Source organism: Mauremys mutica, chromosome 18, assembly GCF_020497125.1.
Source record: "Mauremys mutica isolate MM-2020 ecotype Southern chromosome 18, ASM2049712v1, whole genome shotgun sequence".
Lineage (NCBI taxonomy): Eukaryota > Metazoa > Chordata > Testudines > Geoemydidae > Mauremys > Mauremys mutica.
This window is the reverse complement of record NC_059089.1, coordinates 17,449,528-17,473,204: the sequence shown is the minus strand read 5'-3', so window position 1 is coordinate 17,473,204 and position 23,677 is coordinate 17,449,528. Positions and strand designations below refer to the sequence as shown.

General features: G+C 50.0%; 1 protein-coding gene across 3 annotated transcripts in view; it reads right to left on the bottom strand.

Moving 5' to 3' along the window:
- NTMT1 (N-terminal Xaa-Pro-Lys N-methyltransferase 1) overlaps positions 1 to 23,677 on the bottom strand; it is a 147,857-nt gene that overhangs the window by 106,305 nt on the left and 17,875 nt on the right. For all 3 annotated transcript variants that reach the window (XM_044992430.1, XM_044992429.1, XM_044992434.1), the window contains exon 2: positions 19,300 to 19,415. The gene's annotated coding sequence lies outside the window, so the exon portion shown is untranslated. The remainder of the gene's footprint in view (positions 1 to 19,299; positions 19,416 to 23,677) is intronic.

The window sequence follows — 23,677 nt, the reverse complement described above, 5'->3', positions numbered from 1 at the left end:
GCTCTAACCCTAATGCAGCACAGCCAGGCTGGAAACACACACACACACAGACCACAGCCGAGCTGGAAACACAGACACAACACTCCATACAGCCAGCCAGAATCGCTCTAACCCTAATGCAGCACAGCCGAGCTGGACACACACACCCACACACACACACACCATTCCATACAGCCAGTTAGAATTGCTCTAACCCTAATGCTGCACAGCTGGTTTGGAAACACACACACACACAGAGCACAGGAAGAGGCAGAGAAAAGGGAAGGAGCAAATACAAGATCTATTATTTATCAGTGTATCAATTATTTAAGGCTCCATAGCTGGCAAGGGGTGGGGAAAGTGGGCTGGGAGGCCTCTGAGTCGCAGAGGAAGCTTTTATAAAGACAATTCAGGAAGCAGGCTCCTCCCTGGACCCCACCGCCAGCGGCCTGACTCCACAGGAGAAGTAATAGTGGAGGGAAATGCCTCGAGTGTCTTCATCGCCGGAGGGCACAAACTCCACTGAACTAAAATCCTCAGTGCGTGTTTTCATAACACATGCCATGCATTCAGCAAAACAAAGCGCTGGCCCATCCCTCCCAGGAGTGGCTCTCGTCCCCTGGGGTAAGTCCCTAGGGTAAATCCCAGCCCTCTCCATGGGTGTGTACAGTGTGAAAACAGCCAAGTCAGCACGGACCTGCAGGGCAGGACTCAGAGAGCCAGGCGGGGCGTGCCAGGAGCACTTCCCCGCAGGGCTAGCATGCTGAGGCATTGTGAGGCAGTAGCCACCAGTCCTGTGACTGGTGTGGGCTTTGTGTGGTACAATGGAGGTGTCTTCAGCCCCTGGCGGCACTTAGCCTCCTAGAGGGAGGATTTGATCCAGCCCATTGAGTGCAGCTTGGCCCAGGGGAGCAGACACGGCCTTCTGAGTGTCACATGGCCACATGCAAGCGCCTGGGACACAGGCGAGGCTGGGGCTTTGAAGCCGTGGAGCCACCAATGACACGGGAGAAGAGCTGACCAGCGCAGGAGCTGCTGAGGCTTAGGGTGGATGCCTTTGAGCATCTGTCCAATGCGGAGGCCCCATAAAGTCACGTGGTTTACATCATGAGATCATCACATAAAGTTGGCTCATTGCAACATCATGGAGATTAGGCACCGCCCCTTCCCTTTTTATTGTCCCTCTAGCAGAACTCGCCCCACTGAAATCCAAGAGCCTGGGAAGAGCAGGAGAGGAGGCCGGGCTGACTGGTGAGGCAGGGCCCAGTGGGAGGACAGTCCCAGCCAGAGGGCGGGACTGGCAGGAAAGAAACAGACAAAACACAATAGGTGAAATTCAAATGAGTCAGAGCAGAGAGAGCCCCAAGCTGCAAAACTCAGACTTCAAACAGCCCAAGTCCAGGGGGCTTGGATCTGTGGTTTGCTCCATAATCAAATCTCCATAATCACAGGCATCTATGCACCCCGCCCCACACACCTTATACAAGCATCCATAACACCATGGGCTACAGTCTTGTTGGTCCCCCCAAAGTGTCAAGCTAGGCCAATAGCAGATGGAAAGTAGCAGAGGTGGCATTCTTCTCTTGGATTCAGAACTGACCAATCGCCCAGCACAGAACAGGGGGCGCTTTGCTGCATCCTTTTGGATTAATATCAGCCTGGGCTCCTGATCACACAGGCTATTTTAAAGCCCCTGTCACGGTTTGCAAAATAAAGATGCTAACCATGGCTCTCTGGCCAAATTCCAGCTTGGAAATGTCCATTTCAAATGGATTTTGATCTGTTCTTTACTCCAAGTCTTAAACTGTTGCTGTGCAATGTCAGACAACTGCTGTGTCCCACCCTAGAGGTAGCTGCAGTTCAGTGGTGGATGACATTAGCGTATACACCAGGGGTAGGCAACCTATGGCACGTGTGCCGAAGGCGGCACGCGAGCTGATTTTCAATGGCACTCATACTGCCCAGGTCCTGGCCACCGTTCTCAGGGGCTCTGCATTTTAATTTAATTTTAAATGAAGCTTCTTAAACATTTAAAAAACCTTATTTACTTTACACACACAAGTTTAGTTATATATTATAGACTTATAGAAAGAGACCTTCTAAAAACGTTTAAATGTATGACTGGCACATGAAACCTTAAATCAGAGTGAATAAATGAAGACTCGGCACACCACTTCTGAAAGGTTGCCAACCCCTGGTATAGACAGCGAGAGTGTGAGAGGAGGTAGATGTGGTACAGAGATTTATTTTTTTTTGGCGCAATGAGTCTGGGATGATTTTATTACTCACTAGTGGAGTCATAGCTAAGTAACACATTCACCACACAGCTGAGACAATAAACTCCCCACTCCAGCACATACTTTGTTCAGGCCATTTTTGGATTGTTATTGTTGGTTCACTTTTTCTGCTTTGTCCCGATTTGTATGGGTGGAGCTAGAAAGGCACCCACACAGGCTGCACCAAGTAAATGTATATCACACGGTGATATTTATAGCAGAGTTTCGGAAGAGGGATCGATACAGTAGCTTCTATGCGCCATAACTACAGATACATATACAAACACAGGGCCTGCAAGCCTCCCAGTGCAAGGAGCTCCCACCAAAGTCAATATGAGTGGCTGTATGTGGGAGCATAGCCCCATCAACCCTAACGGGAGCTCGTTGAAAAGACTATAACTTGGCTTTCAGGTTCGGGGCCAAAATCTGCCAAGCCCATTGGAGTGCAAAGCCCTGCAAAGCCCAGTGGCTCACCCTAGATCCGGAAATAATTCTCTTTTAACGTCTCCATAACTGATCAACCGCCTTTGGCACCAAAAGCTACTGGCTTGTGGCTACTACTAGCTTTTGGATGAGAAAGCTTAAAATTAGAAAATCCAGTACAGGATGACTCTGATCCTGCAGCACATTGCGGGGAAGTGTAAAGGTTGGCCAACATTTTCAAAAGTGGCCCCTGATTTTGGGTGCTCAATTTAGGACACTTGGAGTCTAACTGGACTGGAGCACCCCCAACTTCCGTTGACTTCAGCTGGTGGTGTAGGCACTCAGCACCTATAAACCAGTGCCCGCTTTCGAAAATTGTGGCCGGAGTGACCAGGATCCTTTTATTTTACAGAGGAAACAACTGCCCTTTAGATTGATAAAGTGACTTCCAGTGGTGAATCAGCTCCTCACAGCTTCACCGAGGCTCTCCAAGCACTCTAAAGACACTCATTAATGAAGCCCGGAGAGGTAGGTGAGGATCATCCCTTTATCCCAATGGGCTAATGGTGGCACAAAGATCTTAAATGCCTCACCCAAGGCCACACACCAAGGCGGTGGCAGAGTCCAGGAGTGGTGAATTCTAGTTCCCTGCTCAAACCACTAGAAAAACTGCCTCCTCGATTTCTCATAAAAACCTTACCACCCTGTCCCATCCATGGATCAAAACCCATGCTTGTACATGCCTATATTCATCTCTGTTTTGGGCACAGGTTCAGGTGAAGCTTAGGAGAAGACTATTTCTGAATATTCTCCCAATCCCGGTCCATTGCTGGAGAAGGCACCAGGAGCCCCTGCAGGCACTGGTTTTTGGATGGCAACATTTTCGTGAGACCTCAGAGCTCCTAATGGGAAAGACGATCTTGTAAACCCAATATTGGAACTGAACAACTCTTTCCCTTTGAAGAGAAAGACACCTGCTTTCAAAGCTCTCTTGCATCAAATGCTTAGTGCAAACCAGAGGTGGCTGGAAAACAGGGAAATGATTTTGCAAACTATTTTGAAATTTCAAAGTTGTTTCTATTTTGAAAGGGCTTTTTTGGTAAATAAAAAATGCCCATAAAAATGTGGGAAAAAAATATACTGATTTTTAAAAGATCATCAGCCATTTTGTGAAAAAGCAGAAAAACTCCATGCTGCTGAGAATTTTTCATGAAAAGTTTTGTTGGTTTTTGTTTTTTAAAAGGCTGGTTTTCAACTAAAAACATCTCTTCATGGGAATAAAAGTCCATCAGCATAGGGGAGTCTCTCTTCTATGGACAGAGGTAAGAGCACTTCAGGGAACAGCATCTCCAGCTGGATTCAGTTGTGCCTCCTCTAGGAAGCCTCAGTTTTTTAAGACACAGATCCTATTAGTCCTTGCTCTGTGCAATGAAAGGGTTCAAATACCATGTACCCCCCCCAAGCTTTCTATAAACACCCCCTCACCCTTGCACTGGGAAGATGGGTCTATAATGCACTGAAATTGTCAGCAGAAATGTTTGATCTGCAGTGAACCTGAGCTACTGATAACCACATCAGGCCATTGGATCAGCATGGAAAACTGACTGCAAAAGGCAGCAGCCCAGTCTTCTCAGGAGTGATTGCTCCAGATTTCACTTTCAAGGGGGTTAGGATGGCCTGTTCCACACGCATCTCTGCTCCATTCAATGCATTTTCTCCAATGCCTTTGACACCTGACAATCACCTATGGTCCCAGTTAGAACACTGCTCATTACACATTAAAGTCAGCTCTGGGTAGTTCTCATCCAGAAGATGGTCAGAAGGGGACACAGGCTCAGCTAGCTCCCACAGTCAGAGTTAGAACAGAGAATGAGCCCGAGGGAGTCTGGAAGCCGAAAAACTATAAGGTCAGATCCACTCTTGCTGGCTGAGGCACCCAGGAAGGGGTGTTTGTGGCTGCCATGGCCTCCCCAGCTGGCAGCCTTACCACAGACGGGAGCCCTGCACCTGAGGTTATGTTGGCAGGAGCTGGCATCACCCTGGGCTCAATCCAGCCTATTGTTTGCACGGCATAAGGACAGTGCTGAGCCTGTATGTGAGTATAACAGCAGGACCCAAACTCCGTTGCAAGCAGAGACAGCTGGAACATGAGGACAGCAGCACTCGTTAGCCGACACCCCCAGCACTGCCTGTCCCATCTGTATCCTTTTCCTATTTCCCTTTCATCTCCACAGTTGGATTCTCCACCCACTCCCAACTCCGTGAGGTCACTTCCTGCTGTTCTCTCATCTGTTTCCTTTTCTCCCGCTATGCACTTCCTCTCTCCCTTTGATATTTCACCTTCCTTGCGTCATTCCCCTTGTGCCATTTTGATGCTTGATTCCCCGCCTCCCCTTGCTATTGTTAGAGATTTGAGGTCGAATTCATTGCTCGTGTAATCAGGTACAGCTTTTGCAAGGGAGTTATACCTACTCACGCCAGCCGTCAGCTTGGGATGCTTCCAGCAATGCCTCACCCCATACTATGGCCTGCGTCCTAGAGATTTGGTCTAATCCCAAATGGCACCTTCAGCCTTAAGGATCCAAACATGCTTTACAACAGAAATGATTTTACCCATCACTGAAGTGCAACCACCTCTTGGCTGGCACACAGCAGCTGTCTGATGGCACAAAGGAGCACTACACAACAGTTTAGGCCCAGAAAGGGACAGGAAAACTAGACCACTCCTTTGGTTTCTCATTCTTACGTCTATAAAACAAATAGCTCCTTAACCAATTTATGTGGGCAACATTTGAAATTAACCAAAGCAAGCCTGGCAGCTGAGTTCGTGCCGAGACCCAATAAGACGTCTTTAAATGGCACGAGTGGGAAAAATCATAAAAACTGAGAAGCCAGGAAGAGGCAAACTGCATATAAAAGAGAAAGGTTTTCTTTAAAGACGACGAACAGAAATGGCCAAATCCTGAAGCCCTTACACAGCATTTACTTAGTTTTAACTTTGTACTCAAACAAACTCCACTGCAGACAGGATCTAGTCCAGCGTGGACAGGGTCATGTTCTTATTTCTCCAGAAACCAGCCTTCTCAGCATAGCCCTAGTCCCCGAGACAGGGCCAAATTCTGTTTTCAGTTATGTTAGTGCATCCCTAGCAACTCAGTGGGGTTACACCTCTACAAGAGAGCATTTGGCTTGTAAGCTCAAGCCCTGCGGTAACACCAGCTTCATTTTAGGGCCAACTGGATTGCAAGCCCTCTCTCTGCTGAGACAGCAGGGGTGAAATCCTGGCTCTATTGAAGTCAGTGGCAAAAAGCCCATTGACTTAGCTGGGGCCAGGATTTCACTCCAGGCATTTCTGGTAAGACTTAGGTACCCATTCACTAATACATTAGGAAGGGCTGTGCCAGAGCACTAATGGACCTCCATAGGGATTCATCTTCCTTGTTTTCCAGTGGTCCCCACCAGCCTTGCAGTGGCATCCCCCATTTTGCAGAGAAGGCGAACTCTTTCCCCTTCGGATCCCCTGTAATCATGGGCTTCTTCCACAAAGTCTCTGGTGGGGAACTCATCCGGGGAAGTGTGACTAAGGCCTCTGGCCAGTGGAGTGTCTGAATGGCCCTCCTTCTCCGCTCCCCAAAGATGTTTTCTAAGGGGGAATCACCCCCATTTACACCACCGTACTGCAGCGGTAGAGTGTTTTTGATAAACTTCACCCTGGTTGTTGGGCGGATGCTCAGAGCCTCACGGCTAAGGTGGGAGCTAAGCCAAAACCCATAGCAACAGTAACAAGAGCCCTTATTCTGAGACTGGCTCCCACTTTCATTCTGTGGTGGATTTCCCTTGACGCACGTCAGCTAAGGGAATCATCTGATCCCAGCCAGAGCAAAGTAGCAGCTGGAAAGCCCCTCAATCCAAGCCTGAGGGAGGTGGCACATGACGGTGAATGCTGCAATTAATCTGTAACGTGCAAGAGGCTGCAGGAGGTCAGTTCCTGTTCTCCAAAACCACAGCATTTATAAAGGTGTCACACCAGCTCCATGTGAGCCGTTAGCGATGCAGCCAAAACCCAGCTCCTGCCAGAAACCCTACTGACATTCAGAGCAGAACCAGGGCAGCAAGATGAAATTTTAAACACCGGGATGGGGCCAGCTAAGGGAGGCTTTGAGGGGTAGAGAAAGGTCCTATGCTATGCTTTTCTCTTTGGGCTGGAAAGCCTTGTAGGATGGAACCAGATCCCCAGGCGAAGACTCTCTCTCTGGTTTCAATGTGAATTACTGTCAAATATTCACAAGTGGGGTTCTTCTGGGGAATACAGATTAGTTAATGGGGAAATTTTAAAGGAAGGCCTCAGGCTGGTGTGGTTTGTTTACTGAAATTTACACAACGCCTCTACCTAATGCACCAGATGCTTGCATGATAACACTTCTTTTAAAATCCGACAAGACCATCTCCATGTGCCCAACAAACTCTAACCCTCTGCAGATTCCTGAGAATGTTTTCCGTGTCCCCTGAAGGTTGGCAAAGGGAGGCTCGGCCACACTAAGATGTTATTCCAGAGCCAGCACTGAAAAAACTCCATCCCCAGCGCTCAGATGTCGGGACTGGAAGCCGTAGTGGCCCCAATTCATGTCAATGGCTGGGGTAAAAGCCAGGGAGAGAGGCATGTCTGTAAGGTGCACAGGACCCCAACTGGACAGGGCTTCCTGGATCAACACTGTCATCCTGCATTGTGCCCAGAAACGAATCAAATCAGTGCATGTCTGCTGTGGGGAGCCATGAAGAGCTGGTGCCTTTTAAAGCCTTTGGAAAGGCAAAGAGGCTTCGTGTTGTGTCTACACAGCATCCAGTCTGGACCATTACTGGATGGGAAAGAGTAAAGCATGAAATGCACGCACACACAGATAGATGTCATGCACCCCACCCTTTCAGGTGCCACTGCTGTGGGAAGAAGCAGAAAGATTTAGCCAGGTAAGCAGGCACACTAGTATCGCAAAGCGTCTGCTCAGTGCACAAAACACACGCTACTTACAGTCCTGTAGGCTGAGAACATATTGCTCTATTCAACTATGCAATAAACAGAGAGGGAGAGAACCGGGTTCCCTTTCTGGGTGTGCTCTGTATGTCAGAATCATGGACCGTCCCACAACCTACCCCCATCCTGCTCTCTGGGCAGACCCCAGACTGCTGGGACCAGATCCAGCCCCTGAATCTCACCTGCCTCTAACAAAGCAATTTCTTAACCACAAACACACTCATAAACACTGCTGCTGGAACAATTTTTGTAGTGGAGGTGCTGAGAGCCATTCAACCAAACTGTAAACCCTGTATACAATGGAAACCACTTCAAGCCAGGGGGTGCAGCAGCACCCCCGGCACCTGTGAACACACTTCCTCTTGAACAGCACCAGTTACAGACCTCAGGAAAACAGCAGGCTCCGGCACACGTTCCCCTCACCACCCTGGGTTTGGTCCGAGTCCCTTAGACCAGGCAGCCTTGCAGCAGAATGGCTTCCCCCTTTGCTTACAGTACATTCCTCTTCGAAAACAACTTCTGACACCTTTCCCGTCCCTGCATTTCCACTGGGGAGTTTCCAGACTCCAACCGGCATCGGAGCAGAGTCCTTCCAAGTCAATGGCTCTGCCGGTAGCAAGCCATTCAATGCTGATGGCCTTTGATCACTCATGGGATGTCTTCCCTGCAGAGTTAGACAGGTAATCAGCACCTCGGTCCGCCTCATCTGGGTGCGGGAGTCCTACTGGAAAGCCAGACCCGCACTGTGTCCTCCCCGGTTCTCCACGCACGCACACGTGTCTGGCGGCATAGTTCCATGGTTCTTTGGGCTGAGATGCTCTAGGATTCTTTCCCAATTATTGTGGGAGAACTTCTCTGATTTTTGGGGGAGGGTGATTGTGGGAAGACACTGGAGGACAGTCAGCACGTGTGTGATTTAGCCTGTGTTCTCATTGAAACATGGGAAGATTCCAGCCCAAGTTAAAAGACAGCCTGGACTCCTACCCACCCCCTCAGCCAGGCCAACTAACCTGAGCTTAAGCACCGACAAGCCCAGGTAAAAGGTTTTTCTCTGTGGATGGTAGGGGGGTGGGCTAACACTCAGCCAAGGACCTGCGTTAAATGCGCAGTGAAGACGCACCTTAGCTAGTCTCCCCAGTAAGCATCAAGTTCCAGCTACAAAATGAAGGCTCAAAGCCACGCTATAGGCTACATTCAAACCGGAGAATGAAATACAACATGGTGGTCATTAAACAATGGAACTCAGGAGCAAATACAGGCATGTGCCCCAGACCGTCACAGCTGGCCCATCTCCCCCTCAGTCTTTACTGACTGTGGTTTGTAATAAAAACCAACCCTCCACTTCTAGCACTGCCTGAACCTCCTCCCTCTCTTCAGAGCACTGGGGCCGCCATCACCACGTCTGCTTGGGCTTAGTTTACTGGATTTCGGGGCTGGCCTGATCTATTTTTCCTGCTCCAACTGTGTCTACTCACTGTGCCCAATAGGCTCACCATATGTGTGCTTACAGGATAGGGTTGCCAACCCTCCAGGACTGTCCTGGAGTCTCCAAGAATTAAAGTTTAATCTTCAGTTCAAGATTATGTCACGCGATTAAACCTCCAGGAATACGCCCATGCAAAATTGGCAACCCTATTACAGGGGATCTGGCCAGGCAAACTTTCAAGATGGCCCCTCCAAAGGGCCTGGCCCCCAAGGTGTTCAGCAGTGCTGCTTAAGGCTGAGCTAGGGTGACCAGACAGCAACTGTGAAAAATCAGGACAGGGGGTGGGAGGTAATAGGAGCCTATATAAGAAAAAGACCCAAAAATAGGACTGTCCCTATAAAATGGGGACATCTGATCACCCTAGGCTGAGCGGAGTATTAAAGATGGCTGGCTGGAAATAGGTTGTATCTCATTGATGGAGGGGATGGCTGCACGCACTAGGCCTGAGGCTTGACATTATTACATTCCCTGGAGCCCACAGGGTCAAATCCTGACATGGCGGTCTCGTCCCTTTGTGTCCCTGAGCTAGAGGAGTCACCTTCCATGCAGTTTACTGGACAGCAAAGTGCATTTCAGCTCAGACCTTAAAAAGGGAACACCGGTCTGCTCTGCATGGATAGTAAAACGCCCAGGCCACTCTTCCTACGAGCCAGGGTTTGCCCCAACACCTTTGGTCAAAATTTCTAATCTTCTTTGTTGCTCTCGTGCAGCCAGCTATGCATTTTATGATAGCTGCGCTCCACCGCAGAGTTGGCTGCATGTCAGAGGAGCCATATGTACCAATCTGTACCTTGTAAAGCGCTTGGGGAATCCTCCTCCTGCGGGGGGCGGCGTAGAGAAAGGTAGAACAGCAGAATGAATAATACATGCCTTGTGGTGTATGGAGCAATGTAACCGAAAGGAGAGGTCATTCGGTTTGCTGGGTGCTGCATCCTGAAGTGCAGGGGCAGCGAGGAGGAGCGCACCATTTTGTGTTTCACATTGTTCCAGGGTGAGTCATTGTGGGTTTTCTTCTCTCTTGTGGAGACCTGATATTCACTCGTGCTTTGTCATTTGCTTTAGCCTGAATTATTATTAGTCAACTACCTAATCTGAAACTGCTTGTTTTACTGAGCGGGTATGAAAGAAAACACAATTTTAATCAATATAAATAAGTAACAACAGTATGGCCAGCCCTGAGCATTCAGAAACCATGAGCCACCCTCCCCACCTCCAAATCACAACAATTTAAAAAATAATAAATATTGGGTCATTTTGTATTTGTCTTCTGCCTTTTAAGCCTTTAGGCTACACTCAGGCCATGCTTTCAAGCTTTTCTCCATAACCATGAGATCTAGAAACTTACTTTTTTTTTTTTTAATGAAAGCTGAGATTGTCACCTAAATCACATGACTCCCAGAGCTGGGGCTTTAAGAAAAGCATTGAATATTGTATGACTCGTGATATAAATCATAAGAGTTGGCACCATTGTAATGATCATCAATATAATAATTAATTAAATAAAACTACCATAATAAAGAAATTAGAACTTTTCAGTCACACTAGACATTCCCTTCTCCCTTAGTGGCTACAATATGGGGATGAAAAATGCTTCTGTTATATCATAGTGATCTCTCCCTTCTTCTGACATTTACTGGATACTCCGTTTGCAGGGCACTTGGGACATTTTCTGCACCAAAACAGAATAGTCTGATCTTATTGCTCCCATGGAGTTCCAGTTAAATCATTTCCTGTGGCTGGGAACCCAGGCCTCCAGCTTCCCAGATGAGTGTTCGGATGTCAGTCTACAGCAGCGAGACCCTGGGCAACCCAACCTGAAGCTACTCATCTATCCCAACTCTACACATGTTCAGTTTACCCCCAGAGCCAGTGCTCTGCAACTGGGCTCGGCCTTCTCCCTAACAGTATTCACATCATCATCCTCATGTAATATAACACTTCGCTCTTCTCTAGCGCCTTCCTTCCAAGGATCTCAACACTCTGCAAACGTCAGTGGACTCATCCACCCAACCCTGCTCTGGAGGTAGGTATAATCCCCATGACACACACGGGGAAACTGAGGCTTTGAGGGGGTTAAATTACCTGTTCACGGGCATGCGTGGCAAAGCTGGGATTAAGACCCATAGGATCATCTTGAATGCTTAGGTCGCATAGAGGAAACCCTTCCAATCCAAAGATTACAGGATTTCTCCATCTAGGTATTACTATTATTTGTACAACAGAAGGGCCTAGAAACCCCAAATCCTATTAGGGCTGCATTGAGCTAAGTTCTGCACGTGCAGAGTAAGAGACAGGCCACGTGGCTGTCCTCACCTTAGCATCTGCGCTCTGGACTGTCACAGCAGATGCCAGTCCAACACCCACAATTTCAATCCCCACCACATCTTTCCCCCTTAGAGAACTGTTTCTTAAATCTTCACACTGGGGATTGGATCCTTCAACCCAATGTGGGGCTGGCTGACGTGGGGTCTGATCCTGTAGGGTGTGGGGCACTCAATCGTCAGGCTGGCCTTTTCCCTACTCAAACCTTCCTATAGCACTGCTCTGTGTCAGCACTGGGCCCACAGCGCCTTCGGCCCAAATGTTTTGGTGGACGCAAGTCTAATGCTGCCTGAACACAACAGGGGACCCTTAGATATTTGTGACAGCACGTTTAACCTGCAGGGAGAGATGGCACAGAGAGTTAGTGACTGGCTCTCAGAGGGAAAAATCTTCCCATGCAGCAATCCTTGGAGGATTGCAGAAGGATCCTTGGGGGACTGCAGAAGAGAGACAGCGAACGGCAGGGTTTGGAGTGGAGCAAGATCCCTGACACCCTGTCCAGCTGGCACACGCTTCTTTTAAACACATTAACAAGCCCTGCTGCAGCCTTTCCAGGCAGAACCCCTCCGATAGCTGCGATAAATCAGTGCATTCTATGGAACTCCTTCCATCCAAGAGGATCCAGGAGCAACATGGGTCTGACTCACAGCCCATTAAAGCTAGTGGCAAAGCCCTCACTGACTTTAATGGTGTAAGATCAGGGACCTGTGAGGGAGGGAATCACTTCACACGGGACCTGATATTCAGAGATGTGGGGCACCCACAGCTCCATTTGAAGCCAGTGGGAGCTGTTGGTGCGTAGCCATGTAATGCAGTGCCTTCCTTGCCTGCTTAGTTCAGGCTCTGACTTAGGGAGGCCATGTGGGGGATGCAAGGCAACACAGACTGGATTAGATGGCAGTTAAAGAGAACCACAGGATCGGTTTGCATCCACCAGCCTGGACAAAGAATCCACCTCCGTAGCCATTACAACCATCCCTTAACTAAGGGACACCAATGTAAAGCAACCACCTCTGGGGTAGTGCGCAGCAGCTCATGCTGCACAGCAATGCCCACAAAAGGGTTTAGGACAGGAAGTAAAGAAGAATCAAATCCAAGCTGAAAGCGCTGGGAGAACATATAAAGTGTCAGGCCGGAGATGGAAATTAACCAGGCCAGGAGGGTTAGCACCCGTTACTCTGCCAAGATCCGGAGGACCTGGAGCTCACATTGCATCAGGAAGATGCTGCGAGAGGACACGGAATCCCCACGCCCCTCCTACGAGAGATGTTCGCAGATCACCAACTCAGAAAGCTGCAGGAAGGAAAAAAAAACAACAACCCAGAGCAGAGGCCCACACTGCATTAGGGAGCGTGGATGGGGAAGGAGTCCCAGCTTCCATCTGCGTCCACTGATCTGCAAGGGGAAGAGATTCCCTCCCGGACAAGCTGCAGGCACAAGGCAGCTTGCGCCAATCCAGGAGGAGGAGGACGGGGAAAGCGAAGGTCGGGGTTGGGAAGACAAAGCCGGCGGAGCCCACGGAAACAGGAGAACATCAGGGTCTCAACGGCTCCTTTGGAAACACAGAGACCGAAGCAGGGGGGGTATTTTATTAATTATTATTATTATTATTTAAAAATTAATCAGGCTGCCAAGGCTTCTCTGCGACGCTCCAGGCCCGAGGAGCATCCCCTCGCGCAGCGTGGAGCAGGGGGCTCTGCGCTGCCTGGCTTGCCGGCTCTTGAAAGCAAATACAAAGGCTTTCAGCTCCCCAGCACTCGCTAATGGTCGACCTCTCTGTTGTCCTCGATGCATGCCTGTCCCAGTTACAGCAGCTGGTTGCTACAGCAACTGAGCTCTGACTAATCATTTGCGCAATGACCTTTTTTCCCCCCAGAGAGAGGGAGGGAGGGAGCTGGAGAGAGAGAGGGAGGGAGGGAGGCAAGGCGAGTGGAGGTTACAAATAAAAGCAACTGCAAAGAAGAATGCATTTTGGGGGCCTTGCAAGAACTGGGGGCAGGGCAGGACAGGTGCTGGAGGTTTCCAGAGTCGTTAAAAGCAGCCGCATGCAATCTTGCCTGCCAACTAGCGAGAGCCTGCTCACCCAGCCTCAAATCTACCCGAGGTCACCATAGAGGGGGCGAGCGGGTGATGCTGTCGGCCACTGAGCCCTAAGAAGTCTTGCTGGGGCCATTTCCATCCAAGGCAGGGGGCTCTGAAGCTGGGATTCAATCACCCCCCCACACACACACACACCAGCTCCCAACTGGCACTCAATGGGCCAGAGTCAGGATCTGGCCCAAACTCACCGTGTGTCACCCTGGATGGATCTGGCCCTAACTCCATTGACTCAGTTACACCGGGGGGGCTCTGATCCTAATTCCCCTGACTTTGCTGGGATGACTCTACCTCTAATTCTATTGACCTCAGCAGAGTTACACCAGGGTTGAGTCAGGCGCCTTCTCTGGAAGAGAACAAACAACGCAAGTGACGCCCTGTGCAAAGTCTCTCGAATTTTCTAGTGGGTTTGTTGAGGCTTCCGAGGAACGTTCGTGAGATCCAGGTTTTACAGACACAACTGTTTGCAGACAGCAAATTTCAAGGTTGCAGTCTTGCTTATGCATGGGAACTGAGGTCTAGATTGTGCTCCCTTTATTCATGTTAGCCAGCTCTTACTCACAGGAGTAGATCCATTGGTGTCAAAAGGACTGTTGCTCCCCAACTGAGTAAGGCTTATGCAATCGAGCTGTGAATTTTTCATTATAATGCACATGCCAGAAGTGCTTGGGCACCCACCCAATCGGAACGCAAACAGTCCCATATGACCTTTCTGAGACCAATCACAACTCATCAACCCAGCTCAGAGAGCCAATGGCAGAGATCTGTGAGTGACCAATCTGGAGAGCTACAAAGATTAATAAAATAACGTACTGAATAATTTTGAACCACGAGTAAGTTTGAGGAAACTGCGATGGGTTTGTGGCTATTCCACAAATGGAAAAAGGGGCGAACGTACGCTGGGGTTACATTGCGCTCTGAGCAGAATAAAGCAGAGAGAAGACATGAAAAACAAGGGAGAGGGGAAAAGAAAACACTCAAAAGAGACAGGAGCAAAGAGAGAAAGTTGGGCAGGGAACGTGAGAGGGAGAAATGGACTAGGCAGAAAGAAAGGGCAAAATAATTGAAGAATGAGCCATATCCTGTATGGTGCTGCACACCTGCTGCCTGCATGCAGCTCCCACTGAACTCAATGGGAAATGGGGGCACTCAGCATCTCTCTGGACTCGGCTCAAGAATAACCTGCAAGGTCCCAAAGTGCATCACAAACTCTGCATGCAGAACACCATCGAAAGAAAGGCAGCCACCTCTGGGGCCAGCAGCCAGGCAGAGAGCACAAACCATATGGGGCCTGCTCTACAGGGGCCTTCAGTAGAACAGGGAACCAGACCAACACACCCACTGACTTCAGTGGGCATTGGATCAGATCCCAAATGACCGGCCGCCATTGAGGAGTCTGGGTACAGGGTCTGTGCTGCTGGCTACATTAGCTAACAGGCTCAAGCGCTCCCACTGGGCTGGCAGCCACATTACTGTTGGCTAACGAGGCCACGCAGAACTGGTTCACTTTTATAAGCTGTACCCAGGGCAGGCTCACAGCTAGGAGCAAAAAAGAAAAAACAAATCTTTCCAAAGAGAAACCACCATGGCATCCTGCACTCGCAGGGCGGGGAGCAGAGAACAGCTCTGGTTGAAATAGGCCCTCTTCCTTCCCTTGGCCCTTTCTTCCCTTGACCAGGTCCAACGGGAGGGACAATGCCATGCTAGCAACACACTGTACGATCCCCAAGGGATGGATTGTAACAATTCCACTAACTCTGGAGTCCAGGGCTAAACTCTGGCTCCCGATTCACCCAGGGCCACCCAGAGGATTCCGGGGGCCCGGGGTCTTCGGCGGCGGGGGGCCCTTCCATTCTGGGACCCATCGCCGAAGTGCCCCGAACACCCGCGGCGGGGCCCCCCCCCGCCGCCGAATTACCGCCGAAGACGGAGCGGGACCCGCCGCCGAAGTGCAGCCCGGTCTTCGGCAGTAATTTGGCGGAGGGGGGGCCCCGCCGCGGGTCTTCGGGGCACTTCACCGGTGGGTCCCGGAAGGGAAGGGCCCCCCGCCGCCGAATTACTGCCGAAGACCGAGCTGAACTTCGGCGGCGGGTCCCGCTCCGTCTTCGGCGGTAATTCGCCGGCTGGGGGTCCTTCCGCCCCGGAGCGGAAGGACCCCCCGCCGGCGAAGACCGGGAGCAGAAGAAGCTCCTGCGCCCGGCCCCGCAAGAGTTTTCCGGGCCCCCTGGAGCGAGTGAGGGACCCCGCTCCAGGGGCCCCGAAAAACTCTGGTGGGGGCCCCTGCTGGGCCCGGGGCCTGGGGCAAATTGCCCCTCTTGCCCCCCCTCTGGGCAGCCCTGGATTCACCCTGTGAACCTCACCGAGTCCAGACGGATTGCACAGGTGCAACTGGAGCAGAATTTGGCCTCATGCTTTCAACAACCGTTAATAGTACAGGGGGGTGAAGCAGGGCAAAAAGAGAGCGCGCGTATGCACGCATGCGCTCAGGTTGGAAACAGGAGGCGTAACAGCAGGTGAATGGGATCAGAGGATGGAGCAGCACGATGATAGCACAGAGGGCCGTAAGGACTGGGAGTTTTCAGACTGAAGAATAACAGCCGACCCAGTCTTAACAGTGACGTTGCATAAGGGTCTTCCAACTTGGATGGCAAGCTGGAGAAAAAAAGGCCACCTCCGGGCGCCAGTAAAGATGATGGCAGTTTTGTCCTGGATTTGGTTGGGAACGGGATATGGCTCAGGTGAACTCACTCCAAATTTACGTGGGAGAAAGGAGAGCAGAAACTGGCTCATAATATTGAGTGATTGTGTTTGAGAGCTCAAAAGCCCTGCATCAGCATTACCGTGTTTGTCCAGCACCTCGTGCAATGAGGACCTAGCCACGACCGCCATGCAAATACATAACAACAACAACAACAACAAGAAGCCATTTGGAAAATTAAGGAATATGCCACATCCACTAGAGCAGAGGAGCCTGAGAAGGAGCCAGAATTTACCAATGTACATTGCCAAAGGTCCTCATCAGTTCCCCCACCCCCACTCCCAGCACCTCCCACCCACAGGCAGCCCTACTGATCAGCGCCTCTCCCTCCATCCCCGCACCTTCCGATCAGCTTTGTGGCCGCGAGGAGCGAGGGCACTGCAGGCTCGGGGAGGGAAGGGGTGGAGTAGGGGCAGTGCCTGTGGCAGAGCCAGCGGTTGAGCAGTGAGCACCCTCCGGCACATTGGAAAGTTAGCGCCTGTAGCTCCAGCCCCGGAGTCAGTGTCTATACAAGGAGCCGCATATTAACTTCTGAAGAGCTGCATGTGGCTCCGGAGCCACAGGTTGGCCACCCCTGCACTAGAGGGATGTACCAGATCCACCAGGGAAAATATAAGCGGGGGAGAGAGGCACATATTATGGCAACCTGGGAAAATTGCTGATCTTTCCTTGCCATGTGCCTTTCTACTGAAGATGGACCAGAACCAAACCCCTAAGCACTCAGATAACTACAGTGACGGGTCCCACGTCAGTACCTGGAGTCACAGATTACTAGAGCTAAACCTCTCCAAACTTTGGGGAATTTTGGACCCAATCCGAAGTTTGCAATGGATCCTTTTCTCTTGATGGATCAAAGCAAAATCCTGGATCAAAGCACTAAAACTTCAGCATCTGGATCCAGGTCCAGGCCTCCTGCTTCAGGCTATTTCTCTGCTTCCTACCCATTGAAACAAAAAGACGGGCAACGTTCCTAGTAGATATTTCACCAGGACATGAGCTAGTTATTGCTGCTAGAAAACGTGGGGCCAGGATTACAAAAGCATTCATGTTCCCATTTAGGAACCCAAGTAACAGCCAGATCTGCACATGTAGTAGCTCCCTTTGTGGCGCTTTCAGTGCATGATGGGTGCTGATGTAACCCACACACCTCCTGTCCCATCTAGTGACACCGAGATCCTTTGAAATATGACCCTACGTACTGAGCTCAACAGAAAATCTGGCCCCCTATTTATAGAGCCTGGGACCTCCCAAAAATCCCAGCTCCATGGTCTGAACCAAAGCCCACTGAAGTCATTAGGTATCTTTCCCTGAGCTTCGGATCAGGCCCTTACAGGGATCTTGGCTGCTTTGAGATTTCAACCCAACATTTAAAAAAGCCCTTTCCACAGTTAAATCTTTCTGCAGTTTGCAGAGTTGCAGGTCTCCAGCGAGGACGATGAATTCCAGCACGCCCTGCGTGTGGATGCTGCAACTCAACAGCCCCGGAGAAGGAGTTTCATCACAGCCTGTTTGTGTGTATGAAAAAGGGAACTTGGATTCCAAGGCCCCCCTCAGCCTCACCCTGAGCCAGAGGAAGGCTCCGTCCTGCTCTTGCTCAACCCTGCTGCGGTGGGAATGAGGAAGTAGAGGAGACAGGGTGTGGGAGGAGGGGAGAAATAGTCAAGCTGGAGATAAACAGCCTCCTCAGCCATCCTGGTTGGAAAGTTTCTCTAAAGCGAGAGGGCATGGGGGCAAAGAGAGAGTTCTGTCCCCACGCAGGAGAACAATTTACAGAGCATTAGAGCAGGAGTCAAACTATTGGAAACCGAGATAGTCCATCCCCTCTAGGTCCCCTTGAATATACCCAGGCAGCTGGGGTGTAGGAGACAGACACTCTCCAGGTTTGCTCTGGGCTTTGGCAGTATTTGAAATCTAAGCCCAGATCTTAATTTAAATGGCCCTGGTCTTTGAACTGAACCCAGATCTGAAAAGCCTTTGTGGGACCAATCCAGATTTTGCAGCTCAAGCCCAGGACTATCATGGCAATAACCATCCCTCATTGATTCTATCCGGCCTTGCCTCAGTTGTGTGCATGTGCAACAAGCAGGGGCGGCTCCAGGCCCCAGCACGCCAAGCGCGTGCTTGGGGCGGCAAGCCGCGGGGGGCGCCCTGCCGGCGCCGCGAGGGCGGCAGGCAGGCTGCCCTCGGCGGCTTGCCTGCGGAGGGTCCGCTGGTCCCACGGCTTCGGTGGACCTCCCGCAGGCGTGCCTGTGGAGGGTCTGCTGGTCCCGCGGCTTCGGAGGACCTCCCGCAGGCACGCCTGCCTGCCGTGCTTGGGGCAGCAAAATCCCTAGAGACGCCCCTGGCAACAAGTGTGGGGAGGTTAGTGGCTGGAGTTCCACTGAAACCAGCTGGAGCTGAAGTTGGCCCGTCACCTTCCTCAGTTGGATTCAACCTTCAATAAAAGTCGGCAGTTTGCTAAGTGGCCTCTATTAGCCAGAGCACCACGTTTAGTACAAAGAAAGTTAATAGAAAAATAAAAAACCTACAATAGGTGCAAAACTTTCTGAACAGCCACACGTTCCTGTTGCTTGTGTTGTCCCCTCTCCACTCGGTTTTGCTTGTATTCATTTGTCACGCCTCACCTCTCACGGGAGCAGCACTGCCTGTGGGTCAGATCCTCAGCTGGGGTAAAATGGCCATTGAAATCAGGGGACCTATGCCAATTAGACACCAGCTGATGGTCTGACCTGTTATGTGCTGCAAAGTACTTAGCATATAGAAATAACAGTGGTAGTGATAGCATCACTGTCTGATCCACTATGGATCATCCCCCAACTCATCCACCATAATGCTCACTTCCATATTTCTTCCAAGCAGGGGAATCAAAAGTATGAGACAGCATTAGTTTCTTAAAGAGCCACACTGACACGCTGGAGTACTCGCTTACCTCCACTGATACCTGAGACTAGCAGCCTGTGGTCATCCTCCTTATCCCATCTTCCATGGGGAAAGTTTACTCTTCAGATTCAGGAGTAAAGGCAGATTTCTCTTCTCCATTTTATCCTAGGGGGAAACCCAAATTCAAGTGATACCATCATTTACATTGTCCACTCAGATATAAACCAATCCACATATAAAGCAATGCCCCAAAAGCTGATGTAATACCCAACACTTGCACCTAGGGCCCTACCAAATCCACAGTCCATTTGAGTCAATTTCACAGTCCTAGGATTTTTTAAATAATAAATTTCATGATTTCAGATATTTAAATCTGAGATTTCGCGGTGTTGTAATTGTCGGGGTCCTGACCCAACAGGAGTTGCGGGGGGTGGGGGTGGGGTCACAAGGTTATTGTAAGAGTGGTTGTGGTACTGCTCCCCTTACTTCTGCGCGGCTGCTGGCGGCAGTGCTGCCTTCAGAGCTGGGCAGCTGGAGAACGGCAGCTGCTGGCCGGGAGCCCAGCTCTGAAGGCAGAGCTGCCACCAGCAGCAGCGCAGAAGGAAGGATGGCCTGGTATGGTATCGCCACCCTTACTTCTGTGCTGCTGCCTGCAGAGCTGGGCCCTCTGTCAGCAGCCGCTGCTCTCCGACCGCCCAGCGCTGAAGGCAGCAGCGCAGAAGTAAGGATGACAGGGTATGGTATTGCCACCCTTACTTCTGTGCTGTTGCTGGCGGGGCGCTGCCTTCAGCGCTGGGCACCCGGCCAACAGCCGCTGCACTCTGGCTGCCCAGCGCTGAAGACAGCGCAGCAGTAAGGGTGGCAATACCACCACACACCCCCCTAAAATAACCTTATGACTCCCCTGCAACTCCCTTTTGGGTCAGGACCCCCAATTTGAGCAACACTGGTCTCCCCCATTAAATCTGTATAGTATAAGGTACAAGCACACAAATAACTAGATTTCATGCGGGAAGGCCAGATTTCGTGATCCATGACATGTTTTTCATGGCTGAGAATTTGGTAGAGCCCTACTTATATCTAATTAACCCTTACTGCAGCCCAGTAAATTAGGCAAATATTATTAATTCCATTTTACAGTTAGAAAAACTGCAGCAGAGCAACTACAGGACTTGCCAAAGGCCACAGAACCAGATGGGACTAGAATTCAAGGGGCAAAGTTCACAGGTGTTGAATAAATTAGACTTGCCTACACTGAGTGCTGGTCTACACCTAAAACTCAGACGGACCTGGCTATGTCAGTTAGAGGTGTAATTTTTTACCAGCATAGTTATGCCAATATAAGCCTTCATGTAGATGCACTTACACTGACATAAAAAAGCGTTTCCTGGTGTAGCTTATGTTTCTTGGAAAACTGGTGTAAACTATGCCAGCAGAAGCACTTTCATGCTGGTATAAACTGCATCTACACTAGGAGGGTTTGCCGGTATAGCTATACTAGCAAACATTTTCTAGTGGAGACAAGGCCCTCAGAGGCACTCCACTGATATTTAACAGTCTACACACAAACATGGGTCTGGCCTACACTACACTGTTCGGTTGACATAAGCTGCCTTGCGTTGCCCTTGCTGTGGAAGTGTCTTCACTTAAGTTTGACTTCTGCCAACGTAAGTGCCCCACTGCGCCGGTTGAGTAACACCCCGAGCGGTGTAGAGTCGCGATCAGTGTAGTTAGGTTGGCTCTGCATTGCTTACGTCAACAGTTACTGGCTTTCAGGAGCTGGTCCACAATGCCCCACACTCACAATACAATCGATACAAGCACTCCTGGTGAGGACGCATACCATCGACACAAGGAGCCAAGTGTGCACACACACAAGCAATTTAATAATTGCAGGGGCTGTCAGTCCTCTTCCATCAACATAGTTGTATCTACACTAGGTCCTGGTCTACACTACAGAATTAGTTTGATGTAAGGCAGCTTTTGTTGACCTAACTCTGTAAGCGTCTTCAATAAAATGTAGCTCCCCCTGATGTAACACATCCACTACACCAACTTAATAACGCCACCTCCGTGAGAGGCATCGCGCTTAGGTCGCTGTATCAGTGCAGACAGACACAGTGTTGCTTATAGTGACTGTCGCTGCCGTCCCACAATGCCCCACGCTCACAATACAATTGATACACGCGGTCCTGGCGAGGACGTGCACCGCCGACACATGGAGCGCAGTGTGGGCGTGCAAATGCCGCAGTGGCTGTACGTCGACATAACTTCGGTCGACTTAATTTTGTAGCGTAGACTTGCCCTAGGGATTATGTCAGCATAGCTCCGTTGTCAGGGGTGATGTAGCTATGCCAAGGTAACCTTTCAGGGTAGACCAGGCCCTAGTTGTTTATTTTGGTTTACATTACACCTGCTGCTAGCAGACTTTAGCTAAACCAAAATAAACACGGTTTGAACTAAGAGTGACGACACAGCCTTTTGCGCTAGTTTAATTAAATTGGTATAAAGCCACCCCTTAAATTCAGGGCCGGCTCCAGCTTTTTTGCCACCCCAAGTGGTGAAGAAAAAAAAAAAGCCAATTGAGCTGCCGCCGAAGTGCCGCCGACGAGTGAAGAGAGGGAGTGAAGGACCCGCCGCCGAATTGCCGCCAAAGATCCGGACGTGCCACCCCTTTCTATTGGCCGCCCCAGGCACCTGCTTCCTTTGCTGGTGCCTGGAACCGGCCCTGCTTAAATTAAACCAGCGTGGCTTTGTGTGGAGACAAGTCCTAAGGGAGTCCATAATACTCTAACTCATACAAGGAGCAGAAAGAAGGTGGAAGGGCGACCCCCTTCTTACTTTAACTTACATTTTCTAACATCTTCTGGTTCCTTGATGATAAGTAACATTAACTTAGGGCTGGTCTATGCTGGGAACTTACATCGGCATACCTGTGTCTGTCACGGATGGGAAAAATCCACACCCGAGAGATGCAGCTATCCCCAACCTAACCCCTGGTGTAGACGGTGCTAGGTTGACAGAAGAATTCTGTCAACTACCAGCTCTTGGGGAGGTGGATTACCTACCCAGATAGGAGAACCCTCCCTGTTGGCATAGACAGTGTCTGCGCTGAAGTCTACACAGCTGCAGCTGTGCCACTGGAGCACTTGAAGTGTAGACATCCCCTTCGCCTCCCTTATCAGAAGTGTTCCTGGCCCCACTAAAGTCAATGCAAAACTGCCATTAACTTCAATAGAAGCAAGATTTCACCCAATTAGTTTAGGCCCAACCTCTGCGTTACACAAAACTCACTGTGAATGGAAACGTTTTACTGCCATCCAGGAAAGCCCTTCTCTTCATTTAAACTCCCCCCTGCAGCACTAGGAATCCAAAGGATAAGAGCATTTCGGCTGGTCTATCCTGAGAACCAGGTAGGGAAACTGACTAAAAACACAGGTGAAACTGAACAAACCCTTGTCCCAAACGGAGAGATGCACAAAGGAAAAGAAACCAGCTGCCTCAACAGCAAAAACAGTGGCATTTTAAACATTCTTTTCCTTGTATGGCTGTACTGCAACCTGTGAACAGTAACTCAGGTGGGGAATTGTTTTCAATTTAATTGGGCCAAGCACACTGCTGGCAATTCCATAGCAGCCAAGGGGCTTACACCGGGGCTGAATCGGAGCCCTGTGTTTGTGTGTTGGAAGCAGCCTTTTAAGAGAAGAACTGCTGCTGAGAGTCAGGAGTTCCGGCTGCCCAGATTTTTGAGGGAAAGGCAAGCGGTTTATATTTTTGATTTGACAAGTAAACCAGAAAAATCTCTCTGAAAACCCACCCCTCAAAACAACTTTATTCTCCAACCAAGAAAGAATCATTAGTTCTGACTGACAATGGGGAATCTGTTTTCCAGGAGATGAAGGGGGAGGGCGGGACTTGTTAATAGTAATGGCTAAGGGTGTTCGGTGTTTTTTTTTAAACTGATGGGTAGAAGCGTGTGTGCAAGAGAAGCAAATACGCAAAGGGGGGGGGGTGGGGGGAGTCTGCAACTGCACCTGCCTGCACTTCGTTTGTCCCTGGAATAAAGAACTGGCTCAAGTTACTTGAGTGCGTTCAACCCTTCCCTTGCCCTGCCCCTCCCTGAGCCGCAGAATCCAGCCGAAACGTGGAGAGAAACAAACCCTTCTCAGCAACCGTGCAGCAGGCAGAGCAGTGAATTTAAATAAATCAATACAATCCTACTTAGAGAAAAGGAAAGAAAGGACGCGCTTTTCTGCTCCTCCTCTCATCCCAGAAACCTGTGTGCTATGTAAATATATGCAAATGAGGCAATGAAGGGGGGGGTAAGAAATCAGGTCTATAAAATGGCATGTTTTTAGATTGGAAATAAGGGGGGGCAGAAGGAAGGGGGTTGTTGAAAAGTTTATGCAGAATCAACTAGGAAGTGA